The sequence below is a fragment of the Phlebotomus papatasi genome, chromosome 1 (genome assembly GCF_024763615.1).
Source record: "Phlebotomus papatasi isolate M1 chromosome 1, Ppap_2.1, whole genome shotgun sequence".
In the NCBI taxonomy this organism is placed as follows: domain Eukaryota; kingdom Metazoa; phylum Arthropoda; class Insecta; order Diptera; family Psychodidae; genus Phlebotomus; species Phlebotomus papatasi.
The window spans coordinates 95,604,332-95,610,331 of record NC_077222.1 but is presented as its reverse complement, the minus strand read 5'-3'; positions in this window follow the sequence as shown (position 1 = coordinate 95,610,331).

Here is a 6,000-nt window from a genome sequence, read left to right as displayed (position 1 = left end):
CGGACGTTCTGTCAACATCCACACAGCCTGAAGTTTGCGTCTTTCACTTTTCACTTCACTTCTGGTTTAAATTTGTGTTTTATATTTTTTTTTTTTTAACGGTCATTTTATTTATAACTTTTTTTTTTTATCTATTTTTATTTATTTATTTATTTATTTATTTTTTTTTTTTTTTTTATAGTATACTATTTTAAATATCTTTCTTCACTGTTTTTAAGAATTTTGTTATTTCACTGATATTTTTAACTGAAGTATTTTTGCAAATTGTTTTATAGTTTTGTATTTTAGAAAACTCGTACTTAATTCTTTCTGTATGATGCTCCCTGCACTTAATTATTATATGTTCCGCATCTTCTGGTTCATTACATTTCTCGCAATTTTCATTTTCAATACGTTTCATTAATTTCAAGAACTTTTTACTATATGTATGGTTACTCCTAATGCGGTTAAATACTTTAATTTTTCCTGCACTTAACTTTTGTCCCTTGAACCATGGCTTTTTATTTGGAACTTCCCCAACAATTTCCCTGTAAAACTTTCCTTTTTCATTAGTTATTTCCTTGAATTTTTGGCACCACTTTTTATAAATTCTTTTCTCAGTTATCTTGATATTCTCTTCTTTTGGAATTGTTACTTTAATCTTTTCAGCATCTGTCGTTGTCCCGCGTCTGGCAGCTGCATCCGCTTTTTCATTTCCTATGATACCTGTGTGACCAGGTATCCATTGAATTGTGATTTGTTTGTCCGGATGGTTATCTACTAATTTGTGAATCAGAGTATCATAGTATTTTGTATTATTTTTATTCTGAAGTGATAATGCCGCACTTTGAGAATCAGTAAATATCACTATTTTTTCTTTTCCCATGGATATTGCAAATTTAATAGCCAGGAAGATGGCTATCGTCTCCACCGTACAAATGGAGATTTCCTCCTCAATTTTCTTGCTGATTTCTTCTCCTGTATCTTGCATTATGATGCCTATACCTCTGTTTTCCCCATCATCAGATCCATCTGTATATATAACAAAGTGATCCGCAAATTTTTTAATTGTTTCTAGGCTTATGGTTTTGAGAATCACATTTGAAGTTTGTACTTTTTTCATCTTTTCCAATCCTTTGATATTGTCATATATGTGCAGGTTCTTAGGTGGGTTAGTGGGGTATTTGACCACTGCTGTTTCCAGGATATTTTTGTTGTGCTCAGCAATCTGCTTAAAATTTGGAATTTTTAATAGGCTATCCTTTTCTTCCCTGCTATTCCCTGCTAGTTTCCCAATAAGGAATTTGGCAACTGTTCTTTCTAAATCATATTCCACTGGATACTCTGCGGCTTCTGCTAACATTGTAGTAATAGGGGTTGACTTAGTATATCCCAATATTATTCTTAAGGCTTCGTTTTTGATTGTCTGCAGTATATGGTATTGGTTTGAACTATTGTTATTATAGAAGGCTATTGCACCGTACACTATTCTTTGTTTTATAATTGACTTGTAAATGTTTAGTAAAATGTAGGGATCAACTCCAGCTCTTTTACTACTAAAATATTTCAGTATGTTTAAATATTGTGGGATGTTTTCTTTCACAGTTTTTATATGTATTTTAAAGTTTAATCTATTATCAATTGTTAAGCCTAAAATTTTAGCGCTTTTTACTTCTTTAATTTTATTGTTATCTAATTTTAGTATGTTTAAATTATTTCTTACGTTTTTGTTAAAAATTATATGTTTACACTTTTCGTTATTTAGCTTTAAGTTTAGGGTATGTAATATATTTTTTAGTTGGTTTAAATAGTTATTTGCTTTTTCATACGCTTTTTCCAATGTATTTCCGCTAACCACTAGAGTGACATCATCCGCATACTGCAATACTCTGCATTCTTCATTGTTGAGATCATGTATTTCTGTTGTGTAGATGTTGAACAACGTTGGGCTAAGCTTGCATCCCTGTGGAACTCCTTCACTGGTCATTATGCTAATTTGTTCTTTTTCCGTTGACATTATCAATTCCCTATTGATTAGTAATTGATGTATCCAATTTGAGATTTCTTGACTTATTTCGTGTTGTTCCATAATTTCTATCAGCGTCTCTATCTTTACATGATCAAAGGCTTTCGATATGTCTGTGATTATAGCAATCGTCACCCTTCCTTCTGCTTTGTCTTCCTGAACCTTTGATAATAGACTTGCTATATAATCCATGGTACCTTTTCCCTTTCGGAAACCGTAACAATTTTCTGATAAAACCTCTTTTAGTTCTAATTCTTCTTCCAGATTTTTTTTTACAAATGTGTTTACTAATTTTCCCATGACGTCTAGCAAAGCGATAGGTCTGTAACTGCTGATTTCCATTTTGTCTTTTCCAGGTTTTATTACGGGAATTATTTGTATTTTTTTCCATGATTCAGGGACCTCTTGATTTTTCCAAAGTTTATTAATGTGTTGTGTTATTAAAGGATAATGGTTTTCTGGTATCATTTTTAAAATTTTATTCGATATTTTATTTACTCCGGGAGCTGTATTTTTATTATTTTTGATGACTTCCGTGACTTCATTTTCTGAGCATAGTTTACTAACATTATCTATTTTTTTTATGTTTATTTCTTTAAATTCTTCACTTTTGAAATTTTTTGAAAGAAATTCTTCCGCGTTTTCTTTTTTTTCGAATAACTTAGATTTCTGTTTATGTTTTGAAAAATTTAATTTGTTTATATTATTCCAGATATCCTTTGAACTCATATCACTATTTATAGATTTTAAGAATTCTATTTTAGATTGCTTCTTCGCTTTTTTTATTTCTATTTTTAACCTACTTTCTGCTTTCCGCCTCTCTATTTCCGATTCTAATGTCTTAAGTTTATGTTTAAGTTTTTGCTTTTCATTTTTTATTAACCAAAGTCTTTTAATCTTATCGTTCCACCAGTGTTTAGGTACGTATTTATTGTTTTTAGGGATTATAATTGAATTGTTTTTAATGCATTTTTCTAAGTTTTCCTCGTAATGTTCATAGTCATATATTTCGCGAATGTTAAGCTCTTCAATATCTTTTTTTAAATTTTTTTTATTGATTATTATGTTATTTGTTGGTGGTCTTTTCTCATTGTTATCAATCTGAATTGGCAAGTGATCTGAGCCTAGTGGCTCTTGTAGTACTCTCCAATCAAATTTACCGCTTAGATTACTTGAAACAATCGTTATATCTATTGCACTTATTCTACATGAGTTTGGCACTTGATACGTATAATCACCCGTATTGAGACATATAAAGCTTGAATTTATTATTAAATCAGATATTATATAACCTCTAGAATCATTTTTACTACCGTCTTCCCATAGTATATTATGAGCATTTATATCACCTCCGATTATCACATTATTTTTAGAGTCGTATTTATCTATTATTTTTTTAAATTGGTTTTTTATATCACTGTTATTAATATTCGGTGGAATGTATATTGATATTATTGTATATGATAGGTTCTCATTTTCAATCTCGGCTTCTATAGCTTCAATTGGGTAGAATTCACTTAATTTAGTACTTTTGTAGACAATATTTTTATGTATTGCTATTGCTACTCCTCCATGATTGCTATCTCTGCAATTCGCTTCAAGGCTATAGTTTTTAATTTTAATTTTCCTGTTTTCACTAATCCAAATTTCTGATAGGATTAATACGTCATATTCATTCTCGTTTGCAAAGTGTTCAATCTGATCCTTATTATGTTTTAGGCTTCTGCAATTGAGTTGGAGGACTTTCATCATTGGATATTAAGATTCCCCTCCAACACTTCCAAAATTTCTCGAATTACCAAGTCTTCGTTTCCTCTGGTATCGGAATTGCACACTTTCTGCCTTATTTCGGCCACCATCGAACGCAGTTTCTCAATGGTTTCTTCTTGCTCTTTAAGTTTTACAACTGTAGCATAGAGCGCCGATTGCTTCTCCGCTTGTTGCTCGATCTCTGCGGCTTCATCTTGATTTCCCAACATGTATTTTTGGGCTTCCCAGAAGGTGAGTTTACGAATCGTCATGATCCTCTTAATAGTCTGCTGTCTTTTCCTTTCTTTGCAGCTCTTATCATGTGTCTTGTGTTCGTCATTCTTGCAAAATTTACACCAAACTTTGACGCAATCCTTCCTTTCCTCTTCACTGACATGTTTTTCCGTACAACCCTCACAGATTTCCTCACCTGTACAGTATTTCTTGAAATGTCCGTAAGATAGACATTTCCTGCAGAAAAGTGGCATTGGGATAAAATATGTTACCCTTAGATTTATCCCGTAGATCGACATGCTGTTTGGAAGCTTCGTTCCTCTGAAAGTTATCTTCAGTTTGTCCGTTGCTTCTACTTTTTTCTTTGCAGCATCCCATCTGGTCAGTCTCTCTACCTCCACGATCTCGCTTTCTGCTCTTGCATTTTCTTGTAGATCTTTCAGTTGGTATTTTTGATCTACGTTTGCAATGACTCCTTCAGAAAAGATATAGAATGATGGTACAAATACTTTGAGACCCTCCACCTCCCTGAAAGAATCGCTGTTCAGGATGTTGTTGGCCGAGATGGCATCTGCAGTTGTGAGTTTCAGCTTATTTTTGTTAACAATTATAATTTTTACGATCTTGTGGTGTGTGATTATATTTGTTATTTTTTTCCCCAGTTCAATTGCTTGCAAGTTTTTTCCCTGAAATATAACCACGAAAGGGCCCCCATCATTCGTTCTGTATTTCAATTTTTCTTGCCTCTCCCTTAGTATTGGCGCCTTAGGCGGGATCTCAGGGAATCCCTGAAATCCTGTTCCACTGCCTGAAGCACCCGTGTCATCTTTCTTTACGTTTTGCTTTAAAGCCTTAGCTTTCCCCGTCGTTTGGCTCTTCTTTATCTGTGTCATCCTGCTTCAAATCTGCTTTATTTCTTGAATTCTTTTTACTTCTTTTATCAATCAATCACTTAAATATCTTATATCACTGTTTTTAAATCACCACTTCACTTATTTCACTTATTATTCGGTTTTTTTCACTCAAAAATTTTTTCCACGCCAATCCAATATGGTTTCCACTGACACTCCCTCTTACAAGCTGAACAATCTTCAATTTTTCTCACTGCACCAAAATTAATCTCTCTTCTTCTTCTTCCTTTCGCACTGACAGACTGAAGCTTCGAGTGTCGAGTGCTTGGGGCGCTGTTGTCGAAATGAGAAATTTTTATCAAAATTTCCCATCTGGTTTGTGTACTTGCTAATACACATTTTTGAATAAACTTGGAAAAGGGCAGCAAACTGCTCAATTTAATGCAGTAATTTTAGATCAGTATTACAATCGTCAGTTAAATCAGTATTTGTCGTATGTTCATTTTTGTTATTTTGAGATTTAATCGGCGTAATTTTTTTATTAAACGCACTTGAGAAAAAGAACGAAAATTATCGTAGGTGCCCTTTAATAAAAATTTAACAGAGTTTGTCGTAACTTTCATTTTTGATGAAGTTACGACCATTTTCATGATTTTCATACAAAATTGTCTCTAATCATCATTTGCCGTAACTTCTTTTGCTCGTTTGCGTGGCTTGTAATTTGTAGCAAAAATGTAATATTTTTCATTAAAGCGCTCACAAACTCTTCCAAATATTCAAAGACAGTGCGAATAATGCAACATTAAATCATTTTAATTCAATATTTGTGAGAAAAAGTAAGAAAAAATCCCTGCCCATTTGTCAGTAATTCAAAACAAAATAAGCGACACTGCGCGTAAAATTTATTCAATAAAATTTATGAAACTCAATCGGACGACATGAAATTTTGTTAGGATTATAGTAGGTAAGATTAAGGTCAAAGTTTGAATATTGACCGGCCTCTATCTCCGGTTCTAATTAACATTTTAAACTAAATTTTGAGTTTTGGTTTCGTCTCGATGAGCACTTTCAGATGGAAGTTCAAAACGTCTCCACAGATGGCGCTGCGACAGCGTCAAAATTCATCAAAATTCAAACTCATTTTTCTCAAAAATTCCTTTG